Genomic DNA, 20,439 nt, shown 5'->3' with positions numbered 1-20,439 from the left:
GCCAAACCAACTACAAAATCCATGGTGATGTGCTCCCACTCCCACTTCGGTATAACCATTTGCTGAAGTAGGCCACCTGGCCTCTGGTGCTCATACTTAATCTGCTGGCAATTCAGACACCTCGCCACATACTCGACTATGTCCTTCTTCATCTGCCGCCACCAGTAATGCCGCCTCAGGTCACGATACATATTTGTAGCACCTGGATAAATAGAATATCGTGAACTATGTACCTCCTCTAGAATCGTCTCTCTCATACCATCAATATTAGGAACACATAAGCGACCCTAGAGTCGCAGAACACGATCATCACTGATAGTAAACTCCCTGGCATTACCCTGTAGCACCATCTCCCTAAGGACCAGCAAGTGCGGATCATCATATTGGCGAGCATTGATCAGCTCAAATAAAGAAGACTGTGCCATAACACATGCGAGAACTCGACTGGGCTTAGAAATATCCAACCTCACAAATCAGTTGTCTAAGGACTGGATGTCCAAATCCAATGGCCTTTCCTCTACTGAAACAAATGCCAAACTACCCATACTCTCACCTTTTCTACTCAAGGCATCCGCAACCACATTCTCCCTATGCGGATGATATAGGATAGTAATATCATAATCCTTCAGTAACTCAAGACACTTGTGATGCCTCACATTAATGTCCCACTGCTTAAACAAATGTTGCAAGCTACGATGATTGGTGTAAACATCGTAGGACACCCCATAAAGATAATGCCTCCAGATCTTGAGAGCATTAACTATGGCGGCTAACTCCAAATCATGTACGGGGTAATTCTTCTTGTGGGGCTTCAGCTGACATGAATCATATGCTATAACTTGCCCCTCCTGCATCAATACACACCCCAAAAAATGCGTGAAGCGTCGCAATACACGATATACATCCCCAAACCAGAGGGCAACACTAACACCGGTGATGTAGTCAATGCGATCTTGAGCTTCTGAAATCTCCCCTCACAATCATCAGACCCTCTGAACAGAACACCCTTCTGGGTCAATCTAGTCAAAGGAGTTGCAATAGAAAAAAGGCCCTCCACAAACCGACAATAATAACCTGCTAACCCTAAGAAACTCCTGATCTCGATCGTTGTGGTAGGACGAGGCCAACTCTAGACTGCCTCGATCTTCCTGGGATCCACCTTAATACCCTCACCTGATACAACATGTCCCAAGAAAGCCACATAATCTAACCAGAATTCGTACTTGGAGAACTAGGCATATATATTTTGTTCCTGCAAGGTCTGAAGCACTAACCTCAAATGTTGCTCGTGCTCCTCCATTCTACGTGAGTAGATCAATATTCCATCAATGAAGATAATGACAAATGATTAAATATATGGCCTGAACACCTGATTCATCAAATCCATAAACATCGTTGGGGCATTAGTCAAGTCGAAGGACATCACTAGAAATTCATAGTGACCATATCTAGTCGAGAAAGCCGTCTTTGGAACATCCAAAGCACTAATCTTCAGCTGATAAAACCCAGATCTTAAGTCAATCTTCGAGAACACTCTAGCACCCTGTAGTTGATCAAACAAATCATCAATGTGCGGCAATTAGTACTTATTCTTTATGGTGACTTTGTTCAACTAGCGGTAATCAATGCACATCCACATACTCCCATCCTTCTTCTTGACAAATAACATAGGTGCGCCCCAAGGCAACACACTTTAAACCCTACTCAAACAACTCTTGAACTCCCTCAACTCCTTTGGAGCTATGTGATAAGGCAAAGTAGAGATAGGTTGGGTGCCCGACACCAAATCAATGCCAAAATTGATATCTCGATCCGGCGGCATACCTGGTAGATTAGCAGGAAATACATCAGAAAACCCTCGTACCACCGGCACTAAATCTATTGCGGGAGTATCTGCAGTAGTATCCCGAACAAAGGCCAAATAGGCCAAATAACCCTTCTCGACCATATGTCCAACCGTCAAGCCAGAAATAACCCGACTGAAATTACCAATAGACGAACCCCTCTACTCTAATCTGGGCATCTCAGGCATCGCCAAGGTAACAGTCTTGGCATGGAAATCAAGAATGGCATGGTACGGAGACAATCAATTCATGCCCAGGATAACCTCTAAATCCTCCATATCGAGCAATAGAAGATCTGCTCTGGTCTCATAACCATAAAAAGTCACCATACAGGATTGGTAGACCCGATCCACAGTAACAGAATCACCCACTGGTGTGGACACATATATAGAATCACCCAAGGACTCGCGAGATACATACAAGTAAGGAGCAAATATAGAAGAAACATAGGAATAAGGTGACCCGGGATCAAATAATACCAAAGCATCCCTACGGCAAACAGAAATAGTAACTGTGATCACTGCATGGAGGACAATGCCTCTGGCCTGGCTGGGAAATCATAGAATATAGCCGGAGCACCACCTAACTGGCCTCCAACTCTAGGGGGACCCCTACCCACCTGCCCTCCGCCTTTGGCCAGGCAGTGTGGTAGCTTGTGCGGTAATCATGAGTCGATGGTCATGTTGCACTATCTTGCCCCGAAGTCCGGGACAAAACCTCATCACGTGGCAAAACTCCTTGCACTCAAAACAACCCCTTGGAGTGGTGAACTTGTTATCCGATGTCAGACCCTGATGGCATGAATACCTAGTGGAGGAACACTGAATAGCTAGTGGACGGTACGTATACTCTAGAATAGCACTTAAGTAGGGTCGTACTGGAGCACTTAAGTAGGGTCGTGCTGGCCCCTCATGAACGGACCTCTGCCCCCTGGTGGGGTGCTACTAAATCCACCAAAATGTGGGGGTCGCTTATCCCTCCAAGCTATATCCATAACCTGATCTCACGGGCCATAGAAATCTGGATCTCAGGGTGCAGACCTGCAATGAACCTCCGTACCCTCTCTGCATCTGTGGGGAGTATAATCATTGCCTAACGAGACAAGTTAGTAAATCTCGCCTAGTAGTCAGTCACAGACATATGACCCTGATGGAGTCGCTCAAACTGACCCCGAAGCTCCTCTCTCTGTAAAGGTGGTATGTACTTCTCCAAGAACAGATGCGTAAATTGATCCAAAGTCAAGAGAGGTGAACTTGTTGGCCTGCTAGGGAGGTAAGTATGCCACCATCTGGGGGATTTGCCCTCAAGCTGAAAGGTAGTGATGTCCACCTCGTTGGACTCCAATATCCTCATGTTACGTAACCTCTGCTTGCACCAGTCAATGATCGCTCACCTTTAAGGACAGGGGGACGAAGCCTAGTCTATCTGACCAGCCACTCCTGCTGCTCAACGGTCGCGACTAGTCTGGGCTCTAGCATAACTACTTCAACTGGCTGGACACCGCTTGTAGGTAGTGCACTTGGGGTCTTATAAATGGTAGCAGCGTGTCTTGGAGCCTGATAAGTAGGGGTCTGTGCTCCCCCTCCCACCTGAGATGTGGTTGTGTTCGTTGGAAATAAACCAGCATGTGTCATAGAGTCCATGAACCACAACATATGGCCCATGACCTCCATAAATATCAGTGCAGTCATAAAATCTACCGGGGTCGGCTCAGCTCCAGGCGTCCCATCCTGCTCCTCAATAATAAAATTCTCCATTGGATCTACTGGTGGTACAACAGGAGCAACTCTAGGACGTACTCGTCCCCTAACAAGAGTTGGAGCCACCACCAACCTTTGCCTCACCCTTTAGCAACGGGGGGAGAAGCTCCCTTGCCGTTAGGTACATCTGCCGCGTGCATTCTCACTATTTGTGAGAGATCAATAGAAACATACTTAGAACAATATCAGCTGCATGATAATAGATGAAGAAAGAGAAGTTTCCTAACACCCTATAGCCTCTCGATGATAAGTGTGGACGTCTCTGCACTGATCCGCAAAACTCTACTAGGCCTACTTATGACTCGTGAGACCTGTGTGAACCCGAGGCTCTCATGATGGCGCCTAATGCCACCGTTAGGCAAGCATAGACGTGAACCTCAAATTTAGTTATCCTTTTTTTACTTTTAAAAATAGGATTTTCCTTAAAAACACCGATTAAAGTAAAATCTCATGAAACCATATATACTTCTTTCTTAAAAATATCAAGTGTGAATAATACATAAACCACAGTGATAGTAATAATAAGTATAGCAGTGCATAAATGCTAGAATCCCCCAAAACCTGGTGCCACAAGTGCAAGAGCAATCTAGTGAATATACAAAACTAATACAACTATTGTCTGGAGCATAATAGACAGAAAAAGTAAACAAGGTAGAGGGAGACTCAGGTGCTGTAGATCAAAGCAAGGCAAGCAGCTCACCACTAAGTCTCCATGGAAGTGCGGCTATGCGCTAGTGTGACCACTGGAAATACCTGCCTCGGTACCTGCACATTCAATGCAGAAGTATAGCATGAGTACATAAATAACACGTACCTAGTAAGTATCTAGTCTAGCCTCGAAGAAGTTATGAAAAAGGGTCGACCTGACAATTACTAGTGTTCAAACAATAATAAAATGCATAAAGTAAACATGGAGGATGTATAACAAGTAGCAACGAAACAGATAAAACATTAATAGTAACTTCCCAACAGTTTTCTATATCAAATTCCTAAACATGTCATAACTGGACTTGAGGGCGCTAACTTAACTGTTACCAAAACCAAATCAATTCTCAAGTATTAAGCACTTGGTTACTGAGGCGAACGGCCCGATCCCACAGGAATAATGATACATAGTACCGTCGAGGCGAAATCTCTGATCCCACAAGAATAGTCTTACCATATTGCCAAGGCGAACGACCCGAATCCGCAAGAGTATAAGAATTACCTCGCTCGCGAAAGTATATGCGAGTCGAGAAGGCACATATCTATAGTTCATCAAATATTTCACCATTTTCCAAAATAAGAGGCTAAATCAATATTTTTATTCTAAATTCAATCTCAATCATAAATTAAGGAAATCAAATATACAAAATAAATATAAGTAGCATAATTAAGGCATGATGTGAATCTAAGTCTACGCGGACATAACATAAATACAGCTACGCACGGACTCTCGTCACCTCGTGCGTACATAGCTCCCCACAACAAGTACCACACAATAATTAATTCACCTAAGGGGAATAACTCCCCCTTAGAAGGTTAGACAAGAGACTTACCTCACTTTCAAGTCCTCTATCCGGCTCTTTAACCTCACTAGAACTCCTTAAATGACGCCGATCAATCAGAAACTAATCCAAAGTCGTATAAACTAATAAATATATGTTCAAAAGTTCATAATTTAACTATTAAACTAATTTTCCAATCAAATTCGGAATGTCCATAAAACTCACCCCTGAGCCCACGTGCCCGGATTCTGAAAATATTTGAAGATAAATATTACCCATGACCTCACGAACTCAAATATATAATTTATTCCCTATTCCATAATCAATTTCATGGTCAAATCCGGATTATACCAAATGCTAGGTTCCAACAAAAATCCCACTAAATTTCTCTAATTCCATGTTAAATCTACGCATAATCCATGTATTTACCTCAAGAATTGATAGGGATCACTTACCTCGTGATGCTGATGAAAATCCCCCCACAAAATGCACTCAATTTCGTCCAAGACCAAGTGGACAATGAGGGAAAAGAGACTAAGTCCCGTAATAAATTTAAGTCTGCCCAGTGATTCCTTCTTCGCGATCGCAGAAAATGCCTCTCGATCGCAAAGGCAAAATTTTTGCCATTACCAAAACACTCGTCGCGTCCACGGATTGATTGTCATATTCGCGATGAAGCACTTCCCACCCTTCCGCATTCGCGATCCCCAGGTCGCCCTTGCAAAGGCCAAATGCCTCCCTACCCAGCTCCGTCATTTTCTTCTTCGCGATGGAGGTTAGGCCTTCGCGTTCGCGAAGCACTTCCAAGTCCACCTTCGCAATCGCAGGCCCTTCTTCGCGTTTGCATAGGGAAATCAGCCGCCCCTCCAAAATTCCTTCTTCGCAATCGCGAAGTATACCAGCACACCAACAATTTTCAGCAAACTCCAACTTGCTCTGGGTTGGCCGAAACACACCCGAGCCACCCGGTACCCCGTCCAAATGTGCCAACCAGTCCATAAACATATTACGGACATACTTGAAGCCTCAGAATACATAAAACAACACCGAAATCAAGAATCACACCTCAAAACCTCATTAATCAACTTCTAATCTTCAAACGCTTTTCAACTAACTCCGAACGCAATGAAATACACTTAGACAATTCGGAATGACGCTAAATTTTACTCACAAGAGATAAATTAAAATACGAACCTATTCCAAAATTATCATACAAACCTACCGGAACCTTCAAATCCCGATTCCGAGGTCGTTTTCTAAAAGTGTTGACTCTAGTCAAACTTGGCCACCTTAGGCCGCTATAATGAAATTAAGTGTTCCGAATTCAACTCGAACCCTTCCATAACCAAACCAACCGCCCCCGCAAGTCATAAACAATAAAAGCACATATGAGAATTAATAAATAGGGGAACGAGGATCTATAAAGCAAAATGATCGGTCGGGTCGTTATACCCAATTTCCAACATCTAGAATTCATTATGAGACACAATTCTCACATCCATACACTGCATAAGTTTGAACAAGTTGTATCAGACCATAACCATAATCCAAGATGCAATCGCATGATATAAAACATAACTCAGATACTAATAGCAATAACTTCCCGCCACATTAGCTGCTCAAAACAAACTCGGTATCGATAATAAACCTCATATTAAATAAAACCTTATTTTAACCCTTCGAACACTACCAATGATGAAGAAAGCACGCTGGAACTCATAACTACTCATCAGATCAACAAGTCACGGAGCTCTGTTATCCGACAACCATGGCCAAATTCTAAGCTAATTAAGGACATTATTCTTTCAAACATACGATAATCAAATTTGATAGCACTCGTTCCAGGTCCAATAACCTCAATCTCATCAAAATCAATCTGCTCTACCGACATGCCACACCAATACTACCTAGCACCACATACCATGCAATTCGTGCACCAAACAAGCAACAACTCAAATATAACCAATGATGAAAGCAGAACCAAATGAGATGACTGTTCTGCAAGCTTACAGATACCATCACAAGCACAAATCTATGAACCTATCACCCAAGGAGTAACAAAACACACAAAATCAACCCAAAATATCATACCCCCAGCATAACTCTGTTGCGACGCGTGACCCAATCCAACACCAGTCCACGTGAAATACCTCGAATCATGATGCGCAAAATCAACAACCACACACAAATAAAAAACAAACACATAAAGTGTATGACCATAACCATGGAGGAACGGATAGCACAATATACCACAAACCGGAAAGACCACGACCTAGGTGCAGTCAACCATTCAACACCCAAAGATCCATCTCGCTCGAATCCACAACAAGGCCCAAACAGAACCGCATCATGTGTGAGAATAGTCAATAGTCTCACAAACCATCGTAGAATAGAAGAGTAACACATAGAACCCAACATACACGAATAAGATCAACTCTAACAGATGACATATCCTTCATAATAGTTGTGGTGAGTAAACAATTTCGACTCGATGTAGAATACACATCCTCATTAAGCCTACCAATGGGCCCCCAAATCAACTCCGGCCATCCACAAATTGGTAAATAACCCTCCAAAAATTCCACAATAACCTAACCATGACGTATACCATTAGCTGTCTAACTCGGGTCGTACTTTCATAGTCCGCAACCAAGGGGCATTCCGCACCTGAGAACCCTCCTAGCCTCCAAATCCATAGAATACATGCATCATCATATCTGATCCCACCTCCACCACTCAAATGACTAACACATCCCTCATACACAATCGTCTCACGAGAAATACTTCTATAATTCTTTCGTGCCACATAGAAAAATCATAACATCGGTTGTCGATCAACAAGACGAGTACCACAATACAAATAAAGCATCCGCAAGTCAAAACACAAGGCGTCTTCTAAAATGCGCACCCTTCTCAGGTAATACCAAGTAGTACAAGCATTCATCTATACTTCCGAGACTGTCTTTGCTATCTAAAATTCATGACCTTCCCATCGAAACAGAACTGCAACCTTGCACATGCAGACCTCAATCCCCCATGTCGCACCTCATATATCATGCAATCATGAGAAAAGTATGAGAAACTCAATATCAACTCTGAATCACAAGCATGGTACATACTCCATCAGTCAGTAACCTTCCACTTGATCCCATCTAGGAAAAAATCATAATACGTAACATACTCCTCATGACGGTTGAAAATATCCATTTCAAGCCGTGGAAGAAATCATCGAGAACACTTCGAAACTCATTTGCACGTAACCAAGCCATTAAAACTGAATTCCTCTAATTCAACCAAGTCACACAGGTCGCCAAACCTAAGTGTATTGCCACATAACACCCGTAAAGCCTCATCACATCATAAGAACCAAAAGAATCGATCATTTCCATTACCATGCTGATCCGATCGACCACCAAGCTATCCTATTTCTCCGAGTTCCTTCTTAATTTCCTTCAAGTTAACACTTCTCCTTGCCAGTAAACTACGATATTTAACCAAAGCTCACCACAAGAGATCCCAGCATGAAACCACGTCGCCTTGAAGCAATAAACTACTATATTCCCTTATAAGCACCCAAAATACCGCATCCGAGCTACCCACTCTGAAGAGACCTTATGTGAATCTAAAGCCGTCTCTTTATCTCTCTGATACTAAAATATAGAATCCATAATGATACAGAAATACCGCGAGTACCCACAAATCTCAAATCTTAGCCATATACTAATCTGGAAAATTCTCAAATGCCATATATGAATCTTGAACTCATCAGAACCTTCTTGAGAGTTATCCACCCCATTCAAATATCAAATGCACTACCCAAACGGGCATAACGACATGTGCTCCATTAGCACACCAACACCCAAAGAAGTAATCCACACCACTAAGCAACCGAGTGAATCCCTTTTCTTAGTACATTACATCCATCACGAACAACCAACCTAAACTATTCCAAGACTTCCATATATCTATAAGGTGTGATACATCATGCATCCAGAAATTTTATTGCCTAATTCATCCTCAAAACCAACCTCTGCAAGTCATAACAGATCCACAAGTATGCCTCAAACTAAAACCAATATAGCACATAACCATGCAATCAAATCGTCGATAGTAGACTCCACCACTTGGCTCAAAGAGATAGAACAAAACATCCAATAACATACAATACTCATACTCTATTACTCCCATAATCCCACACTGAAATTCAACTAAATCCATCATAAGCTCATGCAACACAAACCATAAAATACATCAAATCATCTACTAAGCTCACATTCATCCTCATGATAGACAAGTCAACTTTTTTCAACCAATCCAAACTCAAATCGTAACACATATAACCCACTGGTAGAAAGAAACTCTCCACACAACATCATAAGGATCACATATCCTACCCAAGCGCTAAATCAAAAGCCAATAAGTCCTTATGCGGTGTTTATCCTGATCCACAATAATAATAAATAATAATAAAGTAGTATGGCCTCGTGCGGCATGTAGCCCGATTCATAATAACACTCTCAATTCGGCTCTACGGCACACCTCAATTATCAACCTCTCCAGTCTCAACGGCTTACAATCTTATACCGCTCAGCCCAACAACTTCATATATGGAAAAACAATGATAACATGTAATATAATGATGAATAATGAACAGAGACTGGAATGAAAATAAAGAACCATGACTAAGTGTATAATTGCAGTTAAATTAGATAACTCAAAACAACAGAAATAGTCTCGTTAGGCCTCAACCAAATAATTACATAGCCTAAAGATGTCTTATAACATGATTCACTACTCAGATAATCAAACAAGTAGGGAGAACATGGATGTAACAAGATATAACAGTGAAACAAGTCCGGTCATATCCTAATATTCAACTTGAATCATGATTACCCCGGTGCATGCCCACACGCTCGTCACCTAGAATGTACGTCACCCCAATACATCTCTTATAACATAGTTTCCACGGTTAAATACCCTCAAATCCAAGTTTATATATGTTACTTTAGTTCCCAAGGTTAAATACCCTCAAATCCAAGTTTAGATATGTTACTTACCTCGAACAAGCCAAATCAAATACCTAACAAGCCAAACAACACTCTAGAAATGCCATCTCGTACAAATCAACCTCCAAACGGCTCAAAACTAGCCAAAATCAACTCAAAAACATCAAATAATGCCCAATGAAACAAACTCAATCGATAAAGGTCGAATCTTTAATCAACACTCAAAGTCAACCAAAAATTCAAACTCGGGCCCACCCTCAGAACCCGACAAAACTCATAAATTTTGACAACCCATTCAATTACAAGTCCAATCATACTAATTTCACTCAAATTCGACTCCGAATTAATGTTTAAAACTCAATTAATCATTTTAGGAAATTTTAGACAACCCCCCCCCCCCCCAATTTCTCTTTTGAAATCATCAATAAAATGCCAAAATCAAAGACGGAATCATGGAATATAATCAAAATCGAGTCAAATATACTTTGCCCAATCCATATGATAAAATGAACAAAACCTTCAAAATAGAGTATTTTATAAACACTACCTAGGTATCTTCGCGAACGCAGAAGGATCCTCGCATTAGCAATGAATAAAAACTCACATCCACAATATGACTCTACGCGTTTGCGACATATACCTCGTGAACGTGATGCACAACAGACCCAGACCTTCGCGAACGCGGCAATTACTTCGCGAACGTGAAGACATTTCCTCCATCTCCCACCTCCTCAATGGGAACGCGACACTGCATCATGAACGTGGAACACAATCAACTATAGCTTTCATGAAGGCGCGCCACGTATCGCGTCTATGAAGAATAAATTCATAGCCTGCTTTGCGATCGCGAAGAACAGTAGAGGCAACAGGTAATAGCAGAAAACCAGCAATACTAACATGGCCCAAAATAGTTTGAAGCTCACCCGAGCCCCTCGGGACACCATCTAAACATACCAACTAGTGCCAAAACATAAAACGGACCTAATCAAGGCCCCACATTAGACATAAAAACATCGAAATGACAAATCTCACCTCAATTCAAACTTGAAAACTTTTGAACTTTCAACTTCTAAAACTTGTGCCGAACCTCATCAAATTAAGTCAAAATGACTCCACATTTTTCACATAAGTCCCAAATGACATAACTAAGCTATTCCAATTCCCACAACCAAAATCCGAATCCAATATCATCAAGGTCAACTCCCTGTGAAACTTATGAGCATTCTAAACCTTTAAATTGCCAACTTTTGTCAAATAGTGACAAAACCTTCTAGAAATATCTAAATACAAATCCAAGAATACACCCATAATACATCATATAAAGATACGTAAGACTTCAAACAGCTGAACCGAATGCAAATTCTCAAAACGATTGGTCAGGTCGTTACAATATCGAATTGAGTTACTTTTGGGTTTGGCAGTCTGTGTGACTTGGTTGAGTTAGAGGAGATCAATTTTGATGACTTGATTATGTGTTTACGAGTTCCAAAGCATTATCTATGGTTATGGCCACGGCTTGGGGTTTATGTTTTCTACAAGTATAGAAGGTGTGTTGTGTGTGGTGATGTCCTCCTGGATAGAGTTAAATGAATAGAGTTAAATGAAACATTCTTGGCTGATGAGGTTTTCATCCTGCTTATGGTTCAAAGTTGATTATGAAGTTTTTGTATTCTAGCAAATTTGCATGATTATTGCGGTGCGTTGTGCGGGGTTGAAAATTCCGAGATCAAGGTTATAGTTTAGCTTTGAAGTGAAGGATATGATTTCTTGATGGCACAGCTGATTTTAGAAGTTTAAGAGAATGCTGGCCCTATTTGATGTCGCCTAAGAAGAGTACGTATATTAGAAGACGCATTGTGTTTTGACTTGTAGATGCTTGGCTAGTGTTACGGTGATCGCATGGTTTTGGGCTGCTGAGGCTCAGGTTTTGGCTACGTGGCACAGAAGATCTGTGTAGGTATTTTCTATAAAATGATGGAGTATGAGTGATGTCCTCGAAGGTAGACTATTCCTTGATTGCGGATTGTGAAGAAATGTTGAGAATTGGATAATTGACGGTATATGTTATGGATAGGTTGTTATGGAATATTGGAAGATTATTTACCTATTTGGGAATGATCAATATTGGTTTGGGGGCTATTTGTTGGCATAATGAGAATTTTTGTTCTATATCGGATAGGGTTTGCTTATTGCACCATAGTTGTGCTTGCTTTTCTATTGTTTTATGTCTAATCATCTTTTCACAATTATATTTGTGCACTCTATCGTGCTTGTTGTTGACGCACATGTGATTAGTGAGTCCAAGCACCATGGCTCGATGGGCATCCCTATGTGGATTAATATATTTTGGATTGGGTTGTGTGTCGCAGCAGAGTTATGTGGGATACCCTTCCTTGTGTTTAATTCGTGTTTTATTTTCCCATTGTGGGACGAGTTCATGAAGTTACATTTTTGTTGTTATATCAGTTGTACTTGTTGGATAATCTGTGTACCTTGCTTTCTTTACATGTTTGCATATATTTAAGTTGTTTCTTGTTTGGTGCATGGACCATGATGTGCGAGGACCCGCGTGAATTTGGTGTGACTTATTGGATGGCTGCTTGTATATGCTGGGATGAGGTTTTAGGACTTGGGATAAGGCATGTTTGGAAGAATAATAACATATTTCCGCTTAGAATTTGGCAATGGTCTATGTCGGACAAAAGAGCTTCTTGACTTGTTGATTTATTGGGTGGTTACGAGTTTCTGCATGTTTCTTTTATCATTAGCAATGTTGTGATGGTCTAGAAAGAGAATTCTTTTGATATGAGGCATATTACTGGTAACGAGTTTGGTAATGAGTAGCTATTGTGGTTAGAAGTTATTATTGTGAGTACATGAGTTATGTGGCACATCATGTGGGTATATCTTGGCAGTGTATTGACGGCATGATGCAGCTTGTTGTTATTGATACAGTGAATACATACAAGGATCAGATCTCATAGAAGGTTTCTGATGTTGGGATATGGTTCCACGCCCAGTGAGGGCTAAGGTTGAAGGAAGAATCTTCAATTAGGGTCATGTTCATAGAATTATATGGGCCAATATGGCACAGGATCGTTCGTGGGTACGGGTATGATGAATTTATTCTTTTGATTGTTGTCTTTGGAGTGACTCTTGGCATGCTCGAAGATGAACGTTTGTTTAAGTGGGGGAGAATGTAATGACCCACCGGTCGTTTTGAGAATTCACACTTTTTCGGTGGTTTGAGGTCTTGAGTAGCTATATATGGTGTATTACGACTTATGTGTATCGTCGATTTTGGTTTTCGAATTATTCGAAATTGATTTGAGAGAATGATTCTTAAATAGGAAGCTTTAAGTTGGAAGAATTGATAAAGTTTGGCTTTTATGTATTTGACCTTGGATCAAAGCTAATATGGTTCTATTAGGTCCTGATGGTGATTTTGGACTTGGTCATATGCCCAGATTTGCATTGGATATTTCTAGAAGGTTTCGGCACTATTTGGCGAAAATTGGCAATTTCAATTATTGAAAAGTTTATAAGTTTAATCGGGAGTTGACTCTCATGATATCAGGTTCGATTGTTGTTCCAGGAATTGGAATAGGTTTGATATGTCATTTGGAACTTATGTACAAAATTTGAGGTCATTTCGAGTTGATTTGATATGGTTCGGTGCGAATTTTGGAAGTTAAAAGTTCAAAAGTTTATTAAGTTTGATTTGAGGTGCGATTCATGGTATTGATGAAATTATGTGTAATTTTAGGCCTCCAGTGGGTCCTTTTTATGTTTTTAGACTTGTTGGCATGTTCGGACAGGGTCTGAAGGGGCTCGAGTGTGTTTCAAATTGATTTCGGGCCATTTCGGAGGTGGATTGAATTGTTGGTTTTCTGATAATCCAGGTATTCTTCGCTATCGTGGAGGTTAGATCACGATTGTTGTGTGTATATGTGATCTGGGTGTATTTATTCTACGCATTCATGGAGTATAGGGTGCATTCGCGATGCCTGAGTGATTAGTTCTTCCGGTCGCGTGAGGATGTTGCGGTCACGATGCTTGGCAGGCTTGGCTGGCGTTTGTTCTACACGTTCGGGAGGTTGTTACCGCGAACACGGAGGCTTATTCTATAATGACCCGACCGGTTGTTTTAAGCATTTGCACTTTGCTAGGTGGTTTGAGGGCATGTGTTCCTCCGTATGATGAATTAGGACTTGTGTGTATCGGCGGTTTCGATTTTTGGGTGATTTGGAATTAGTTTGGAAGAATAAATTTTGTTGTTGAAGCTTTAAGTTGGAAGAGTTGACCAAGTTTGACTTTTGAGTATTGACTGGGGACCGGAGTTTCAAGGGTTCCGTTAGGTCCGAATGGTGATTTTGGACTTAGGTGTATGCCCGGATTTGCATTTGAATGTTTCTAGAAGGTTTGAGCACTATTTGGCGAAAATTGAAAATTAGAAGGCTTGGAATGTTCATAAGTTTGACCTGGAGTTGACTTTGATGTTATCATGTTCACATTGAGGTTTCGGGAATTGGAATAGCGTCGCTATGTAATTTGGGACTTGTGTGCAAAATTTGAGGTCTTTCCGAGTTGATTTGATATGGTTCGGCAAGAGTTTTAGAAGGTGGAAGTTCATTAGTTCATTAGGCTTGAATTGATGTGCGATTCGTGGTTTTAGTGTTGTTTGATGTGATTTGAGTCTTCGAGTAAGTTTGTATTGTGTTTTAGGAATTGTTGGTATGTTTGGATGGTGTCCCGGGGACCCCTAGTGTGTTTCGGGTGAGTTTTGGACATGTTTGGACATTTCGGCATGTTGATGATATTCTGGAGTGAGTGAAGTACGGAGAGCACATTTTGGGAGTGCTGAGACAAAGCCCATGTGCGGCCGCACACAAACTTTTGCGGGGGCAATGGCCAAAGTGCGGACTGTGGTGAGGGGCGCAACAGGGAAATCTGTAGGTTTGTTGGTCCAACTTCGGGAGCTTATATCTTGCAATCTATAATGAATTTGGAGATGATCCAGAAATGAAAGTTCTATCCCTTTGAGTTTAGTTTCCATAAAATCAAACCGTTTATCATTTGGATATTCTTACATAAAGTTATGATCAATGTACTGAAAACTGGTAGTGCAATCGCTGCTGAAGTGCGGCCGCACAATATGGATTGCGGTCGCATGACTTGGAAGTGCGGACCACACTAGGAAATGTGTGGTTAGCACTGTGAGAGATCAGATGTTGTAGTATATAAACCAGATTTTTGGACTTCTAATTCATTCTTCACCACTTTAGAGACTTGGGAGCTCGGGTTTGAAGGGTTTCAACCTAGACCTTCATCTACAAGCTTAGGGTAAGTGATTCTAACATATATTTATGAGATTTTCATGAATCCATCACTAGTTTTAACATCAAAACATGGGATTTAACAAGAGAAACTGGGGTTTTGTCAAAACCTTTCAGAAAGGGAATTTTTGAGCTTTGAACATTGATTCGGAGTCGGATTTGAGTGAAACTAGTATGGTCGGACTCGTTATTGAATGTGTGTTTAGATTTTGTTAGTTTTGTTGGATTCCGGGCACGTGGGTCCGAGGTTTAAATTTGTTGACCTTTCGAGCGGAATTGGAAATTGTTATAAATTAATTAGTTATTATGTTGGAGTATATTTTTATTGGTTTTTTGGATTGTTTGACTAGTTTCGAATCGATGGGCATTGCTTTAAGGTGCTAGAGAGGCGTTGGAGCCAGTTATGGAACTTTGGACCGAGATAAGTCTCTTGTCTAACCTTGTGGGGGGAATTTACCCCGTAGGTATTATTCTTGTTACATGCTACATGTTGTGGGAGTTATGCATGTATGAGCTGACGAGTGTCCGTACGTATGTTAGAATTCCTGATTATGTCTTGGTAGACTTAGATTCACGCCATACTTTAATTGTACTATTTGAGTTATCCCTGCATGTTTAATTACTTTATTCCGCATTATGACTTGAGACTAGACTCGCGTAGAGTAATGGATTCACTATTTTGATATTCGACGAGCCCCTTGATTAGCCGCGGAAAATTATGCTTCCCTTACGAATTTCTCTCACGTTGTGCGTATTCATTGAAAAGTTTCCTTAAATTTCACAACTCACACGTATATTCATGAGTGGAGTCAAGGACCCATTAAAGCCTCTTACACTAATGGGATCGGTCCGCTCGCCTCAGCAGGATTATGTACCATACTCTTATGGGATTAGGCCTTTCACCTCGGCAGGATTATGTACCACACTTTTATGGGATCGGGTCATTCGCCTTGGCAAGATTATGTAATAAACTCTTATAGGATCAGGCCGTTCACCTCGGCAGGACATTGGAACATACTCTTATGGGATCGGGTCGTTCGCCTTGGCAGTATCATGTATCATACTCTTATGGGATTGGGCTGCTCACCTCGGCATTTTGATAAAACACTCTTATGGGATCGGGCCATTCGGCTTGGCAGAATCGTGCGAAATACTTGATAAGGAGTCTGCGCACTCATAAATTTCCTGACTTAAGATGTGACCGTTGATTTTGTATTGACCATTACGTATTCCATATGAGGAGGTAACCAATAATTGAGGACTTTGTGTTTTTTATTTAGCTGTAGACCATATTATTTGTCCATATTTGTACTCATTGTTTACTTACCATATTTCATACTTGTCTACTTTATTATATTTGATTAACTAGATCTCTAGTAAGTATCAAAGTCGACTCCTCGTCACTACCTCTTCGGGGTTAGGCTAGATACTTATTTGTATGTGTTGATTTACGTACTCATATTTCACTTCTGCACTAAATGTGCAGGATCTGACAGGTTCATTTGGTGGTCATTTGGGCGCATAGGCGCAATTGCAGATGGGACTTCATGGTGAGCTGCATTCTTCGCTACGATTCATAGCACACAAAGTCTACATCATAACTATTTACTTTATCCTTTCTATCTTGCATTCCAGATAGATGTTGTATTGTTATTGTACTTTCTAGTAGATGTTCATACACTTGTGATATCGGGTTTTGGAGATTCCTAGTAGATGCTCATTATTGTAGTCCTCGTTATTACCATCATCTCACTTTATGATTATTTATATTCAGAATTCGGTAAAGAAAAGCACAGGTTTCTATGAGTGCCAGATTTTATTCTATTTAATTAATGAGATTCATGATTTCAAGAATAATAAAATGAATAACTAAGTTGGTAATGCACTATTGGCTTGCCTAACCGCGATGTTGGGCGCCATCACGGCCTTAGTGGTTTTTGAGCCGTGACTAGTTGGTATCAAAGCCCTAGGTTCATAGGTTTTACATTTTATAAGCAAATGTCTAGTAGAGTCTTGTGGATCGGTATGATGCCGTCCATACCTATCTTCGAGAAGCTACAGGGCATCTAGGATAAACTTCCCATCTTTCTTTCCTTATCGTGCGACATTGATTCAGCTTGAAGCATATCTTTTTGAACTCCTTCCACTCACTTATATGCGTATGTGAGCGCTCGGTATCAGTTGTGCATTGACGGCTTATGATTCCATGGATGAGGTACGAGATTTGTTTTTTTTGTATTTTGGTGATGGGCCAGTCTAGAGGACTTGAGGCCAGGTTTAGACCGCAGCTTAGGCTCGGTAGTTCCAGTTATGGGAGCATCTGCTTTTGGACTTATGTCCTTAGAAGTGGGATTTTATGGCTTGGTGAGTAGTTGGATGGCTATATGACGAGTATGATGTGACTGCGGGATGTGTTCCTATGGTTTGACTGTGACGAGGAGAGTTTGCTTGAGATGTGAAAAGGACTATTGGATGCTTGATTTCTATCTTGATGTGTTGTACAGTCTCGAGTTATGATTATGTTGAGGGATCTTTTATGTTGTTTACTTGTGGAACGAAGTGGATTCTCATGTCTTGTTGATGAGTTCAGACTCAGGAAGATTTAGTGATTGCGTAGCAGTTGTGGCTACAAAAGGGCATAGGGAGATGCCGGTTTGCGGCTAAGTAGGTGGGTGGAGAGTTTCTTTCTACCAGTGGGTCATATATGTTGCTATTTGAGTTGGATCGGTGGTGAAAGTTGACTTGAGTGTCACGAGGATGAATGCAAGCTTAGCACATGATTTGAGGTATTTTATGGGTTGTGTTGTAGGAGCTTGTGAAGGATTTAGTAGAATCCCACTGCCGAATTTTGGCTGTAAAAAAGTATGGGTATTGTAAGATATCAAATGATTTGTTCTATGGCTTTGAGCCTAGTGGCGGAGTTTTCCATAGGCGATTTGATTGCATTGTTATATGTTGTATTGGTTTCGGTCTGAGGCATATTTGTGGGTCAGTTATGACTCCAGAGGTTGGGTTTGAGGATGACTTGAGCAAGGGGATTTCTGGATGCATGATGTATTACACCTTATGGACGTATGGAAGTCTCGAGAGTGGTTTAGGGTTGTTGTTCGTGACGGATGTAATGTACTAAGAAAAGGGATTTGCTCGGTTGCTCACAAGTGTGGATTACTTCTTTGGGTACTGGTGAGCTAATGGGGCAGAAGTCGTTCGGCCCGCTTGTGTGGTGCAATTGAGATTTGAGTAGAGTGAATGACCCTCGAGAAGGTTCTAATGAATTCAAGGTTTATATATCGCAATTGAGAATTCTTCGGGTTTGTACATGACTAAGATCTGAGATCTGCAATTGATGGTGTCGGGACTTGCGGTATTTCTGTATCACTATGGATTCTATATTTTAGTATCAGGAAGAAAAAGGAAACAGTTTTAGATTCACATTAGGTCTCTTCATAGAAGGTATCTCGGATACGGTATTTTTAGTATTTAAATGGGAATACAACGGCTTATAGGCCTTAGCGCGGTGTGATTTTATGCCAGGATCTCTTATGGTGAGATTTCAGTAAGGATTGTGGTGTCCTGGCAAGAAGAAGTGAAAATTTGAAGGCAGTTTGGAAGGAACTAGTAGAAATAGGACAACTTGGTAGTAGGCTGGATCAACACTGTAATGGATATGATCGGTCCTTTGGGTACTTATGATGTGGTGAGTCTCTATAGGTGTTTTGTGGTAATACTCATGGGTTTGGCGACCTGCGTGGTTTGGCTGAGTTAGAGAGATTTAGTTCTGAAGACTTGGTTATGTGCAAATGTGTTTCAAAGAGTTCTCGGTGGTTTCTACCACAGTTCGAGATGGATATTTCCTACCGGCGTGAGGACCATGTTGCGTATTATGATTTTCTCCTGAATGGGATCAAATTGAAGGTTTCTAATTGATCGCGTAATGTATTCTGCTGGTGACTCAAAGTTGATTATGAGATTCTCGTGCTTTTCATATGATGGCATGATAGATGCGGTGCGTCTTGTGGGATTGAGATTTGCATATGCAAGGTCACGGTTAAGTTTTGAAGCGAAGGTCATGAATTCGTAGACAACATGGACGGTTTCAGATGGCTAGATAAATGCTATTACTACTTGGTAATTTCTGAGGAGGTGCGCATTTCAGAAGGCGCATTGTGTTTCGACTTGCGGATGCTTCCTTGGTATTGTGGTACCCGCCTGGTTGATTGACTGCTAATGTTTAAATGTTTGCTATGTGATAGAAGAATTATGGAAGAATTCCTCGCTGGACGATTGTGTATGAGCGATATACTAGCCATTCGAGTGGTGGAGTTGGGATCGGCTATAGTGATTCGTGTGTTCTATTGATTTGGAGACTAAGAGTCCTTAGAAGCGGATTGTTTCATGGTTGTGGACTGTGAAGATGTGGCCAAGGTTAGCCAACTAGTAGTACATGTTATAGTTAGATCAGTGTGAACTTTTGGAGGGCTATTTATCCATTTGGGGATGATCGGAGCTAATTTGGGGGCCCATTGGTAGGTCCACTGAGGATGTGTATTCTACACCAGGTCGGATTTGTTGACTCAGAACTGTTTGTGTTGAGGGGTATGGCATTCGGTTAGAGTTGAGCTTGTTAGTGTTCGGATATGTTCTATGAGTTACTTTTCTATACTAGGAGGATTTGTGATTTATTGGTTTTGTGCACACATGATGTGGTTCTGTTTGGGCCTTATAGCGGAATTCGAGCGAGAGGTTGATTAGGGTATGGAATGGTTGATTGCGCCTTAGTTATGGTCTCCAGGTTGTGGTATATTATGTTATTATTTCTCCATGGATATGGTCATGCACTTCATGTACTTGATGTCGAATTGAGTGTAGTTGTTGATTTTTAGCAGTATGGCTTGAGGTATTTCATATGGACATGTGTTTGGGTGGGTCACGCATTGCAACGGGGCTATGTTGGGATATGATCCTTTCTGTTAGATTCATGTGTCTTGGTCTTACTATGTGTGATA

Source organism: Nicotiana tomentosiformis, chromosome 1 (genome assembly GCF_000390325.3).
Source record: "Nicotiana tomentosiformis chromosome 1, ASM39032v3, whole genome shotgun sequence".
Taxonomy (NCBI): domain Eukaryota; kingdom Viridiplantae; phylum Streptophyta; class Magnoliopsida; order Solanales; family Solanaceae; genus Nicotiana; species Nicotiana tomentosiformis.
Note: the sequence above shows the minus strand (reverse complement) of the source record.